Genomic DNA, 15,078 nt, shown 5'->3' on the forward strand with positions numbered 1-15,078 from the left:
ATGTCTCTAGTCTTCCATGACTTTTCAAAGATAATTGCTAATGGCTCTGATATCTCCGCAGTCAGCTCCTTGAGTATTCTAGGATGCATTTCATCAGACCGTGCTGATCTGAAGACACCTAACTTGTCTAAGTAATTTTTGACTTGTTCTTTCCCTATTTTCACTGGCATTCACTATTTTAGATGTCCAATTGCCACCAACCTTCTTGGTGAAAACCGAAACAAAGAAGTCATTAAGCACCTCTGCCATTTCCACATTTTCTGTTATCGGCATGTACAACGTGTCCTGTGGAATGGTGGTTTAAGCATGAAGGGATATATGAATCTTGAGCACATCTGGCACATAAATATCTTGCAACGCCAGCTACAAAAGTGCCATGCGAACCTCTGTTCTCACTTTCAGGTGACACTGTAAACAAGAAGGAGGCAGCATTATCTCCTGCAAATTGTAACCAAACTTGTTTGTCTGAGTGATTGGCTAAAGTAGGACTGAGTGGACTTGTAGGCTCTAAAGTTTTACTTTTGAACACAGTTATTTTTTGTACATAAATCTACATTTGTAAGTTCATCTTTCAGTTCTTGTATTAGGTGAACTGAAATACTATTTCTTTTGTTTTTTTACAGTGCAAATATTTGTAATAAAAAATATAAAGTGAGCACTGTACATTTTGTATTCTGTTTTGTAATTGAAATAGATATATTTGAAAATGTAGAAAACATCCAAAACTATTGAAATAAATGATATTCTACTATTGTTTAACAGCGCAATTAATTTTTTTAATCACTTGACAACCCTTTTATAGCATTTAATCTGTGGATCTCTTAAGTGCTTTACAAAGGATGTAAGTATCATTATCCCCATTTTACAGATAGGGAATCTGATACAGAGTTGATTCGATTTGCCTAATAGTCTAGTCAGTTCTGAAAAGCTGGTGAGCACCCAAACAGTCTGAAAGGAAAACAAGAGTTTTGTTTAAGTTCAGCCAACAACATTTATCAAAAACAGTTGTACTTCAAACAAAATTTCGTATTTTCTCTTCTCGTGCTGTTACACTCAGCCACACTTCAGAACCGGTGGGGTACTGGTGGGAATCATATCTTCCCATCTGTTTCTGAGCAGAGGACAAAAAGCAGGTAGGTCTAAGCAGTGGGGTAAAGCCCCAAAATAGAGTGCCAATGGCAAATTACTCCTACCTATACTGGCTCTGCAGGAATCCAAGCTCCACACTGTGAAAGAAGGTTGAACCAGAGATGCACCTTTTTCTACAATACTATTCACTTCACAAACTAACATTGACCAGTTCCAAAAAGGGATCCAGAGGAACCAACAGCAAAGGATTTTCTCGCATCAGGACTAATGCAGGAACCATGCTGTCATTGGGCCACAGTGAACAGACACAGGGCCTCCAAGTGGAATAACCAGTATGTTTTTGAATTATCCCTCCCCAAGATTTACAAGGATCTGAAGCTCCCAAATCTCCTATTACTTTCACAGGGGATGGAGTATAGACTTTTGACAGAAGTAGTGAAAAGGAACCCCAAACAAAGATTTACCTTACAATAACTGGTGTTCAAGATATGTGGTGCACCCACTGTGTGCTTTCAGGACCAAAAAATCTTCAATAGCAGTGTCCGTTGGTCTGCACCTGCACCAGGCTTTCATCCAAGGGCATAAACCGTGGCACAGACCAACTGTCCCCCAGTTTGACTCTACCATGAATCAGGATAACCCGATTAAAGGGGAGGAGGGCAGGTTGTGAATACTCACAGGGACCACACATCTTGAAGAACTCCCGTTACTATAAGATAAGTAGCCTTTTCTTTCTTTTCAAATGGTTGTCCCTTGTGGGTATTCACTGTGGGGGACTCCCAAGGGTGAAAGAAAGTATGCTGTACCCGAATCCGAGTGGGGAATCACTGAGCCAAAAGGAGGCATCTGTGCTGAAGTTTGGATCAGTGCATAATGTCTGGTGAAAATGTGCACAGAGCCCCAGGTGGTGCCTTCGCAAATGTCATAGAGGGAGATGCAAGAAGGTATCCACTTAGAAAGTCTGAAAGAGAGAGCTAAGAATATAGTACAAACTTCCTCGTGGCTGGACTTTACAAAAACTAGACAAGCCATTTACAACACACACTTTGCTTCTCTACAAAAGAAAAAAAGGACACTAAACTCTCCAAACTACTACATGCCACAAGGGGCCACAACAGTGGTTCCCTTAACCCACCTCAGCAATATTGTAATCTATCCAACTATACTCTTAGCCCAGCAGAAGAATCTGTCCTAGCTCGGGGCCTCTCCTTCTGCCCCTCCACTCCCACGAACATGACACAGTTCTGTGGTGACCTAGAATCCTATTTTTGACGTCTCCGACTCAAGAAATATTTCCAACACACCTCTGAACAACATACTAACTCACAGAGACCTTCCTACCAACACTACAAAAAGAAGGATTCTGGGTGGACTCCTCCTGAAGGTCGAAACAGACTGGACTTCTACATAGAGTGCTTCTGCCGACATGCACGGGCTGAAATTGTGGAAAAGCAGCATCACTTGCCCCACAACCTCAGCTGTGCAGAACACAATGCCATCCACAGCAACTACTCTGACATCATAATCAAAAAGGCTGACAAAGGAGGTGCTATCGTCATCATGAATAGGTCGGAATATGAACAAGAGGCTGCTAGGCAGCTCTCCAAAACCACTTTCTACAAGCCATTACCCTCTGATCCCACTGAGGATTACCAAAAGAAACTACACCATTTGCTCAAGAAACTCCCTGAAAAAGCATAAAAACAAATCCGCACAGACACATCCCTGGAAGCCCGACCTGGGGTATTCTATCTGCTACCCAAGATCCATAAACCTGGAAATCCTGGACGCCCCATGATCTCAGGCACTGGCACCCTGACAGCAGCACTGTCTGGCTATGTAGACCCCCTCCTCAGGCCCTACACTACCAGCACTCCCAACTATCTTCGAAACACCACTGACTTCCTGAGGAAACTACAATCCATCAGTGATCCTCCTGAAAACACCATCCTGGCCACTATGGATGTAGAAGCCCTCTACACCAATATTCCACACAAAGATGGACTACAAGCCATCAGAATTACAACAGTATCCCTGATAATGTCATGGCAAACCTGGTGGCTGAACTTTGTGACTTTGTCCTCACCCATAACTATTTCACATTTGGGGACAATGTATACCTTCAAATCAGCGGCACTGCTACGGGTACCCGCATGGCCCCACAGTATGCCAACATTTTTATGGCTGACTTAGAACAACGCTTCCTCAGCTCTCGTCCCCTAATGCCCCTACTCTACTTGCGCTACACTGATGACATCTTCATCATCTGGACCCATGGAAAAGAAGCCCTTGAGGAATTCCACCATGATTTCAACAATTTCCATCCCACCATCAACCTCAGCCTGGACCAGTCCACACAAGAGATCCACTTCCTGGACACTACGGTGCTAATAAGCGATGGTCACATAACCACCACCCTATACCGGAAACCTACTGACCACTATTCCTACCTACATGCCTCCAGCTTTCATCCAGACCACACCACACGATCCATTGTCTACAGCCAAGCTCTACGATACAACCGCATTTGCTCCAACCCCTCAGACAGAGACAAACACCTACAAGATCTCTATCAAGCATTCTTACAACTACAATACCCACCTGCTGAAGTGAAGAAACAGATTGACAGAGCCAGAAGAGTACCCAGAAGTCACCTACTACAGGACAGGCCCAACAAAGAAAATAACAGAACGCCACTAGCCGTCACCTTCAGCCCCCAACTAAAACCTCTCCAACGCATCAACAAGGATCTACAACCTATCCTGAAGGATGACCCATCACTCTCACAGATCTTGGGAGACAGGCCAGTCCTTGCTTGACGACAGCCCCCCAACCTGAAGCAAATACTCACCAGCAACCACACACCACACAACAGAACCACTAACCCAGGAACCTATCCTTGCAACAAAACCCGTTGCCAACTCTGTCCACATATCTATTCAGGGGACAGCATCATAGGGCCTAATCACATCAGCCACACTATCAGAGGCTCATTCACCTGCACATCTACCAATGTGATGTATGCCATCATGTGCCAGCAATGCCCCTCTGCCATGTACATTGGTCAAACTGGACAGTCTCTACATAAAAGAATAAATGGACACAAATCAGACATCAAGAATTATAACATTCAAAAACCAGTAGGAGAACACTTCAATCTCTTTGATCACTCGATTACAGACCTAAACGTTGCAATTCTTCAACAAAAAAGCTTCAAAAAACAGACTCCAACGAGAGTCTGAATTGGAATTAATTTGCAAACTGGATACAATTAACTTAGGCTTGAATAGAGACTGGGAGTAGATGGGTCATTACACAAAGTAAAACTATTTCCCCATATTTATTCCCTCCCCTCCCCCACTGTTCCTCAGACGTTCTTGTCAACTGCTGGAAATGGCCCACCTTGATTATCACTACAAAAGGTTTTTCTCCCCCCCCCGCCCCACTCCCCTGCTAGTAATAACTCACCTTAAGTGATCACTCTCATTACAGTGTGTATGGTAACACCCATTGTTTCATGTTCTCTATGTATATAAATCTCCCCACTGTATTTTCCACTTAATGCATCCCATGAAGTGAACTGTAGCTCACGAAAGCTTATGCTCAAATAAATTTGTTAGTCTCTAAGGTGCTCCAAGTACTCCTTTTCTTTTTGCGAATACAGACTAACACGGCTGCTACTCTGAAAAATGTCATCACAGAATCAGAAGTGTAGGACTGGAAGGGACTTCAGTACGTCATCTAGTCCAGCCCCCTGAACTCAAGGCAGGCCTATGTAATACCTAGACTATTTCTGACATTTGTCTAACCTGTTCTTTAAAACCTTTAATGACAGAGATTCTACAACCTCCCAAGGCAATTTGTTCCAGTGCTTAATCACCGTGACAGGGAGTTTTTCTTAATGTCCAACCTAAACCGCCCTTGCTGCAATTTAAGCCCATTGCTTGTCCCAGCCTCAGATATTAAGGAGAACAATTTTTCACTCTCTGCTTTGTAACAATCTTTTACGTACTTACTTGGTAAGTTATGTCCCCTCTCAGTCTCTTCTTCTCCAGATTAAACAAACCCAATTTTTTCAATCTTTCCTCATAGGTCATGATTTCCAGACCTTTAAATCATTTTTGTTACTCTTTTCTGGACTTTCTCCAATCTTTCCTAAAATGTGGTGCCCAGAAATGGACACCATACTCCAGTTGAGACCTTATCAGCATGGAAAAGGTGAAAGAACTACTTCTCATGTCTTGCTTACAACTCTCCTGCTGATACATCCCAGAATGATATTCGCTTTTTGTGGAACAGTGTTACACTGACTCATATTTAGCTTATGATCCACTATAATCCCCAGATCCCTTTCCACAGTACTCCTACTTCTTCCTAGGCAGTCATTTCCCTTTTTGTTTGTGTGCACCTGATTGTTCCTTCCTCAGTCGAGTACTTTGCATTTGTCCATATTGAACTTCATCCTATTTACTTCAGACCATTTCTCCAGTTTGTCCACATCATTCTGAATTTTAATCCCATCCTCCAAAAAGCACTTGCAACCCCTCCCAGGTTGGCATCATCTGCAAAATTTATAAGTGTACTCTCTATGCCATTATCTAAATAATTTATGAAAATATTGAGCAGAACAGAATCCAGGACCGATCCCTGCAGGACCCCACTTGATACACCCTTCCAGCTTGACTGTGAACCACTGATGGCTACTCTCTGGGAACAATTTGCCAACCAGTTATGCACCCACCTTACAGTAGCTCCAGCTAGGCTGTCCTTCCCTAGTTTGTTTATGAGAAGGTCATGCAAGACAGAATCAAAAAAGTCTTACTAAAGTCAAGATAGACCACGTCTACCGCTTCTCTCCTATCCACCAGGCTTGTGACCTTTCATTGACAGGATTTGACACAATTTAATCTTGACAAATCCATGCTGACTGTTACTTGTCACTTTATTATCTTCTAGGTGTTTGCAAATTGATTGTTTTATTGTTTGCTCTATTATCTTTCCAGGTACTGAAGTTAAGCTGACTGGTCTGTAATTCTCTGGGTTGTCCTTGTTCTCTTTTTTATAGATTGGCACCATATTTCCTCTCTTCTAGTCCTCTGGAATCTCCCTCATCATCCAGGACTTTTCAAAGATAATTGCTAATGGCTCAGATATCTCATCAGTCAGCTCCTTGAGTATTCTAGGTTGTCAGGGCTTGATGAAGTACATCTTGAAGACATCTAACTTGTCTAAGTAATTTTTTAACTTGTTCTTTCTCTATTTTTAGCCTCAGATCCTACCTCATTTTCCACGGGCATTCACTATGTTAGATGTCCAATTGCTACTATCCTTTCTGGTGTAAAATTAAAAAAAAAGGCATTTAGTAACTTCTGCTGTTTCCACATTTTCCATTATTGTGTTTCTCCTCCTCCCCCCACCACCCAAATGAGTAATGGGCTTACCCTGTCCTTGGTTTTCCTCTTACTTCTAATTTATTTGTAGAATGTTTTCTTGTTACCCTTTATGTCTCTAGCTAGTTTAATCAATGTTTCTCAATCCACTCTTGGGGCAGGGCACAGGTGTACGCCAGACTACTCTGGCAGGTTCCGTGATGGCCTCATTAATTGGGAGAGTTCTACTTTAGATGGATCCATAGGCTGAAGTATGTCTAGGTTCTTGAAAGTTAAATCCTGGACCTTCTCCAGAGGACTTTGGAGAAAGTGTTTGCAATCCTTCGGTGAAGGTCCTGGTACTGCTTAAAATTGTCTGGAAAAGAGGGAGAGGCTGGTGATACTGTTTCATCTGGAAAGGACAAAGAGTACTACTAGTACTGTTGGTATTCCATCAACTGCTGCCATGAAGACTGTGCTTCTTTGCTTGGTGGTGACCATTCCTGGGTGCAGAGCTCAGGATCCTCATATTCAGATGCCCAGAAGCATATTCCAGGGGGTCCAATAAGGTTGATGCAATGGATATAGTAGAACAGAGGTGGCCCCCAGGGTGGGCACCACTGGTCCCTGGGCCAGAATTGCTGTTAACAGGGGCAGGGAGGTAGAGTTGATCTGGAAGCCCTACCTGGACTGTTAATCCTCCATCAGCTAACTGGAGAGCCAGTTGGTACCAGATCATATTCGTCCAATGAAGAGGCCTCCTCATGTTTCATTGTTGGAGTATCATGGAATTTGGTTCCATCTGATCAGAAGCAGAAGCAGTAGGTGGGAAAGAAACCGAGCCTGAGCATCCAGTTCCTGGCTAAGCCTTGGTACCGGCAAATGTTGGGTAGACTGATGGAGCAGGGACCTCCTGCAACAGTTTCAACTCCGTGAAAAATCAGGAACTCCAGGTTTGCATAGATAGCCAAGTCCTCCAGGAAAGCATATCAAGGACCTGCCTGAGGTGAACTGTCCAGGGTCCTGGGCTTTGTCAAGGCCATCAATTCTGTCTTAGAGACAGAAGTCTGTGCATGGTCAGTAGTGTTGGAGAAGGGGAGAACGGCCCCTCCTATCTATATGAGGCACAGGAGTTGTTGATGGTCTGTCCATGTGCAGATTTGGGCACTGTGAGCTCCTGGTACCATCAATGTCTTCTTTGCTGTACAAGCTTCAGGTGCATTCATCCCAGGATACAGATCTCTGATGGTGCCAGAGAAAGGGGCAAAGCAGGCATATTTTTGCAGGACTTATGCAGGAATTTGTCCCTTTTCTTGTGGGAAAGTTTGCCGTAGTCCGTATCGTGTTTTTGTTTCATGGAGTTCTTGTGTTTGGGGGAGAACTGAAAACCACCAGTACAAAAAACCAGCAATGTGCTATCTGGTGGTTCCAGATGAGAGGAAGCAGAATGGGAGGGGGTCCCAGATCTTAACAGGGCCTTGTGTGACGCTCCACAAGGTGCTTGTGAAGCCTGAAATCACAAGCTTGTCTGATACATGGAGGAAAGGCATGACAGATACTGCACTTTGAGGGAGACATGAGATTCCCTGAGGCAGCACAAATTTCATGAACATGATCACTAGGAAAATCCAGGGGCACGCCAGGCAAGCTTTGGCTCTTGGGCGTAATTGATGCACTGAAGAAAAAGGGAGAACTAGAAAGAGAAGACCCCCCACCCCCATCCCCAACTAACAAGTAGTAAATTTTGCTAACTAACTAGGAATACTTTTTATAGTATTTACAGACTCAACTAAAATGAACACCAAAAAAAAGAAACTGACACAGGAGGTTCCATCCCCAACCATGGGTGACAGAAAAAGAAATGGGGGGTCAAGCGGTCCATACTGGCGTTTATGGCCTCAGCGGGCAGCACTAGGAAGCACAGCTTCAGATGAGCTGGCATGGCTATTGAAGAATTTCTGGTCCTGAGCATACAGAGCATGTGCACACCCACAGTGAATACCCACAGGGATCAGCTCTCGAAGAAGAACTGACAGTTTCCTTTCTTGTAGGCAGGAGTAACTCACTGTCAAACAGTCAAGGTCAGAACTTTAAGCATGCAACTATGTGCAATACTCCAAAAAAATCTTAATTTTGAATTAGATCACTTCTACTAGGTGTTACCAATGTAGAGAGTGGAGGGCAAGGAACACCTAGAAGTCTTTTAGACCTATCAGGAACAGGTGGGTTAAATATCGGAAGTATTTTCATTAACATCACGGTAAAGAGATGAGTAGATTGTGTCTAGGCTGGTAAATTTTCAAGCACATTTTGCAAGTCTATTACAACCTTTAATGAACTTGAACTTAAAATCTAAAAGAAATAAAAGGATGAGTGCTGTTCACCATCTTTTTTCCTAGAAGATAACTCATTAGGGTTTTTTTGTGTCATCTGTGCAGGTGCAGAGATTTAGAAAGATACATTTTGAAAGTGATATTGCAGATGTAAAAATGCTTTTTTGGATTTATAAGGGCCCAATCCTGCTTCCATGATGTATATGGTGTTTTTCTCTCGACAACATGATCAAACCCTAAATTATAGTTGCAATTAGACTGGCAGTAGACTGACATGTGAAAGAGCAGGATTGTGTTGGCCTGGATTTGTTTAATCTCATCTGGTTTTTAAAAAGGAAAGGAGAGATGGCTTACTCTGCACTTCAATAGGTGATTGCCATTGCAAAAAAGATGGATTGTGGAATACATATCTTTTGTACATTAGACTGTTCCTACCAAGCCTCAACTAGGAATGCTGCTGACAGAAGAAGCAGAATTGCCATTAGCTTAATAGGTTTCTGCCTTTGGAGGCAGTAGTCCACAGTGCAATTTCTTGCTGGGACAAATAAGAATAATCCTTCATCGATATTTAGTTACTTCCAGACTTTGCTACGATCAGACAGTCAAATGTGGTTATTTAAGTTAGTGCATATAATTATACATGAAATATGATTAATAGCTAGATTGAATGATGTAACTATACTGTCACAGCACTTACATAAACGCACTAGCACTTGTTCTTCTCTAACAAAAAAATACACAAAAGTTAGAAAGTTTCAAAATTAAAGATCTCAGTGAAACTTAAATTGACAACATAGCTGGATTAACTATATTTTAAAGGCATATATTTAACATCATATTAAGTAGCAATTAGGGCTATCAATCACAGTTAATGCCTGCGATTAACTGAAAACAAAATTAAACCCATTGCATACCTGTGGGAGCAGCAGGAGGCATTGGCAATGTGAGCTGAAGCCTCAGCCCTCTGCTTCCCAGTTGGCGGCAAGGAGGCTGAGGCCAGCCCCCACCTGCCATTTCCTGAGCCAGAGTAGGGGGAGGGGTGAAGCCCCGCACCCAGAGCCCCCAGCCCTGATCCTATATTTGAAAATATGGGGGGGAATTAAATAAATGGTGTTCTAATATTGTTTAACAGTGCGATTAATACTGTGATTAATCATGATTAATTTTTTTAATCGCTTGACAGCCCTACTAGCAACACAAAACCTATATGCAAGGGGACAGAGTTAGGTTTCTTCAGCAAAGTTTACTTTTTATGTTTCATTACTTTCGTGCATTTCAATTCTTAATATTCAGGATACTTAGCGTAAGGATGGTGGGACATGAACCCAGGCCTGCAGGGCTCCCAGGAAACCAACATCCTCACACTGCCATCTGACAGCAGCTGAAAGTGGAAATTACTTACTGGAACTGGAGGTCCTTTGACATGTGTGGTCCCTATCTGTATTCCACAAGTAAGTACATGTGCACCATACGCTCAAGTCCAGAAATTCTTCAAAGCAGTGTCCAATGGCACGCACATGCACAGTAGCTCTCATGCTCCTGACCTAGGATATAAGAGGCAGCATGGGTCAACACCTCTCCAGTTCCTGTTCTCACTGCAAATCCAACAAAATCTGAAGCAGACAGAATGGAGGGCAGGTAGTGGAATAGATAGGTACCAAACATCTTGAAGAACCTTTAGTTACAACAAGTATCCTCCACTACTTCAAGTGATGGTCCCTATGTGTATTCCACACATGGGTGACTGGAAAGCAGTGTTCAGGCTGGAGGCAAATGCAAGGACGCTGGTAGCAAAAATCCTTGCAATTCTACTGATCCCACCTCTGCATCCACAGCTGAGGCATAAACTAGAGCACAGTGTGTCGCAAACGTGTGCGTCAAACTCCAAGTGGCTGCTCTGCTGGTGTCCTGCAGCAGAATATCTGATAGGAATGCCATGGAGGGAGCTTGTGCTTTTTGGGAGTGAGCTGTGACACCTCCAGAGGGAGGAATGTTTGTTATCTTGCAGCACTCTAAGATGCATCCTGAGACCCACTTAGAAATCCTCTAGAAGGATATGGCTTGCCCTCATGATCTCTCTGCTATGGAGATAAAGTTTCAGTGATTTCCTAATGGGCTTGGTTCTTTGCAGGTAGAATGCCAGACCATGCTGGACATTGAGGGAATGAAGTCTCTTCAGAGGAAGCATAGAGTTTCGGGAAAAATGCAAGTCCATTGTTTGATATGGAACTCAGAAATAATCTTGGAGAGAAAATTGGGGCATAGTTGAAGAGAAACCTTTTCTTTGTGCAACACTGTAAGGAGGATCCATCATGATGGCACTGCGCTCACAGAGGTGATAGCTACTACAAATGCCACATGTGGGCCATGGTACAATTCACCATCGGTTCAAAGGTGGGCGAGTGAGGTTGGATAGGACAAGGATGAAGGTGCCATTGAGGCACAGGTTTAAATACTGGTGGGAAGGTCCTAGTGAGGCCTTTCATGAATCATACTTTAGCTTTGTGAGTAAAAACGGAGCATCTGTCCACCAGAGGGAGGAAGGCACTAATCATTGTTACATGTACTCTTAGCGAACGAACAGAGACATGAAGTCTTCAGGGACAAGAGAGATAGTCTAGAACAACCAGGATGCTTACAGTATCTGGAGAATGTTGGTGTAGTCATGCCTACGCCAAAAAAAAAAAAAAAAAAAGTCTTACTTGGCCTGATAGCAGGTTCTATAAGACACTTTTCTACTCTGGTTAAGGATCACCTGAACAGGGGCCGAACATGAGAGTTCTATTTCCAACATCCATCCAAAAACCAGGAAGTGAGGTGGACTTCACCCAGACTGGGATACTTGGTCTTCCCCCGGTTGTGGGTTAGGAGATCTGGGAAAGCCAGGCATTTCCGATTGCTGTGGGGAGGCAAATAGGTCGACCTGGGGAAACCCCCACCTTCAGAAGATGGGGCGGATGACATCTGGTTGAAGCGACCACTCATGAGAGCGGAAGGACCTGCTCAGGTGGTCCACCAGCATGTTCTGGACCCCGGGGAGAAAGGATGCCTCCAGGTGAATGGAGTGGGCTATGCAGAACTCCCACAGTTGAATGGCCTCTTGACAGAGGGGGGAGGAACGGGTCTCCCCTTGTTTGTTGATGTAAAACATGGCAGTGGTGTTGTCTGTGAGGACCACCACACAATGACCGTTCAACCACTCCTGGAAGGCTTGACAGGGAAGGCGTGCCGCCATCAGTTCCCATACGTTGATACGAAGGGACAGCGCGGACGCGGGCCATAGGCCTGCATCTGAATGTCCCCAAGATGGGTGCCCCATCCCAGGGCTGACGCATCTGTGACGAGGGACAAGGAGGGCCGTGAAAGGGGACTCCTTTGCATACCACCCAGGGATCTAGCCACCACCAGAGGGAGGCCAGGATCTGCTGCTGGACGGTGACCACCAAGTTCAGGCTGTCTTGACCTGGGCGATAGTCTGATGCCAGCCAGGCTTGTAGCGGTCAGAGTCGAAGTCTGGCGTGCCCGGTCACGTACATGCAGGAAGCCATGTGTCCTAGAAGACTGAAGCAAGTTCTTGCTGAAGAGGTCGGGAAGCTCTGAAAGCTCCAGATGAGGCCCACTATAGTTTGGAAACGAGCATCTGGCAGGAGGGCTCAAGCCTGCACGGAGTCCAGAACTGCCCCAATGAATTCTATTCTCTGCGTCGGTTCTAGTGTCAACTTTGCCACATTGAGAAGGAGGCCTGACGAAACGTGACCATGACCAAGCGAAGGTGGGACTGTACCTGTTCTCTGGTGCGCCCCCAGATAAGCCAGTCGTCGAGGTAAGGGTATACCTGCATCCGCCATTGACGAAGGAAGGCCGCCACGACTGCCATATATACTCGGGGGGCCATAGAGAGACCGAAGGGAAGGGCCATGAACTGATAATATTCGCGGTTGACCACAAAGTGGAGGAAGCATCTGTGCGCCAGGTAAATCGCTATGTGGAAATATGCGTCCTTCATGTCGAGGGCAGCATACCAGGATCCAGGGAAGGTATAATGGTGCCCAAGGAGACCATCCAGAACCTCAACTTTACCATTAACTTGTTGAGTCCAAGCAGGTCCAGAAAGGGCCAAAGCCCGCCCTTTGCCTTGGGGATTAGGAAATATCAGGAGTAGAACCCCCTGCCCCTTAGCTCCCTCGGAACCTCCTTGATCGCCCCCATGGTGAGGAGCGTCTAAACCTCCTGAATAAGGAGCTGCTCGTGAGAAGGGTCCCTGAAGAGGGACAGGAAAGGAGCGTGGGAGGAAGAAAATTGGAGAGAGTATCCTGCTTCCACCATGCGGAGGATGCAGCAGTCCGTGGTTATGTGAGACCAAGCACGATGGAAACGGGATATACAATTCAAGAAAGGTGGGATAGGATCCTGAACAAGGTCCAGTACATAGTCCTCGGGCATCCCTTCAAAAGGCCTGATTTGAGCCAGACGAAGGCTTGGTTGGGCCCTGGCCTTGTCCTGATGTGGAGCTGGAGGGCTTATGTCCCTGCCGCCTACAGAAATCCTGCCTTGGCTGAGGAGGATACGGGTGCTCTTGTGACTCCTGAGGCTTTAAGGGGTTCCACTGGGTAGCCAGTGTGTGCGTGCCCAGGGACTTCATTATTGTCTTTGGCTTTGTAGCCTTGAATCTGTCTTTTCCAAAAACAGGCCCTCTCTATCAAATGGGAGGTTCTGCAGTGTCTGCTGAAGTTCTGGTGGTAGGCCGAAGGCTTGCAGCCAGGAGATACACCTCATCGCGATTCCTGAGGACAAAGTACAGGCGGTGGAATCTGCAATATCCAGCAAGGCCTGCAGGGTACATGCCACTGTTTTGCCCTCTTCCACCGAAGCCCCAAACTCCTCTCTGGATTTAGGAGGTACTAAATCCTTAAATTTCAGTATGGAGTTCCAGGAGTTAAAATTGTTAAAATCATGCTGTTAAATTGTTAAAAAATGCTGATTAGCGATCCTGAGCTGAAGTCCCCCCCCAAGGAATAAACCTTGCACCCAAATAAATCAAGGCACTTGACCTTCTTTGATTTAGGTGCTGGGGCCTGCTGGCCATGCTGTTCTTTTTCGTTCACTAACGCCACCACAAGTGAACAGGGCTGTGGGTGTGTGAACACATAGTCATACCCCTTTGAAGGGACAAAGTATTTCCGCTCCACTCCCTTAGCAGTCAGGGGAATGGATGTATGAGTTTTCCAGATTGTTCTGGCGGTGGTTTGGATGGTCCGAATACGGGTAGGGCCACCCTTGATGGAGCTTCGGCGGACAGAATATCCACCACAGCGTCCTCCACCTCTATCACCTCCTCCGCCTGCAGGTTCATAATCCGTGCCACCTTGCACGAGGTCCTGGTGGGCACGGAGGTCTATGGGAGAGGGACCCGAGATTGCAGTTCCTGCCACCGCCTCGTAAGGTGAGGAGGCGGCGGCGGCAGCCGCCGCCATGGGGGGGGGAAAAAAGAGGGTCACCTAAGGCCTCTTGTGGCGCTGGGCCCAGCTATCCTGTGCCCATGAGTTCAGTGCCCTGGCCAGGAACCGGTGTTGGAGGAGGTCCTGAAGTGGGGAGAGAAGCCATCATGGTCTCCATGCCTCCTGGGGCAGGCTGACTGGCAGTAGCCTCTGACACTTGCGGTTCGGACAGGGCTGATTGAGAAGCCCAGACGGTGCATCCTGGGCCTGGTGGTACACCCGGGAGTCCAGAACGACCACTGAGTGGCCTCTTGAGCAGGACCTTGCTCCTGTGCCTGCCAATGTCCAGTCCCTGACTCCAGGTGACTGTGGTTCAAATGTCGGCACTCCGAGAAACGCGACCCTGCCTCCGATCCTGAAGAACAAGAGGAAGAACGTGAGGGCCATAGTGGTGCCGAGCAGATCTGCGCTGAGTCATGTCGACGAGGCAATGGGGAGCGGTGCCGCGACACTGGGGAGCGGTGCCAGGACCTGGACTTGTACCGGGATCTGGACCTGGGCCGAGATGATGACCAGCATCGACAGCAGCGTCACGTTTGGGATCTGCTCCTCGACGGTGACCAGTGGGCAGAGAGGTGCCAGGAGTCAGAGCGGTGCTGCGAGTACGACCGGCGCCACAAAGGTGGCGTCAGGACTGCAAGCAGTGACGGAAGTGGGAACGGTGCCACGGCTCGACCAACAGTGCCAACAGGTGGATGAGTGCCAGCTTGCCCCAGGATGGTGCTGCACGGACAGGTGCCGGAGCCTTGGCTTGAGGCTGAGGGGATGCCAATACCATCGTGGCAATAA

General features: G+C 46.1%; 1 protein-coding gene across 16 annotated transcripts in view; it reads right to left on the reverse strand.

Annotated features, from left to right (window-relative positions):
• PHF21A (PHD finger protein 21A) overlaps positions 1 to 15,078 on the reverse strand; it is a 244,235-nt gene that overhangs the window by 178,602 nt on the left and 50,555 nt on the right. The window lies entirely within an intron of this gene.

Source organism: Dermochelys coriacea, chromosome 6, assembly GCF_009764565.3.
Source record: "Dermochelys coriacea isolate rDerCor1 chromosome 6, rDerCor1.pri.v4, whole genome shotgun sequence".
NCBI classification, from domain to species: domain Eukaryota; kingdom Metazoa; phylum Chordata; order Testudines; family Dermochelyidae; genus Dermochelys; species Dermochelys coriacea.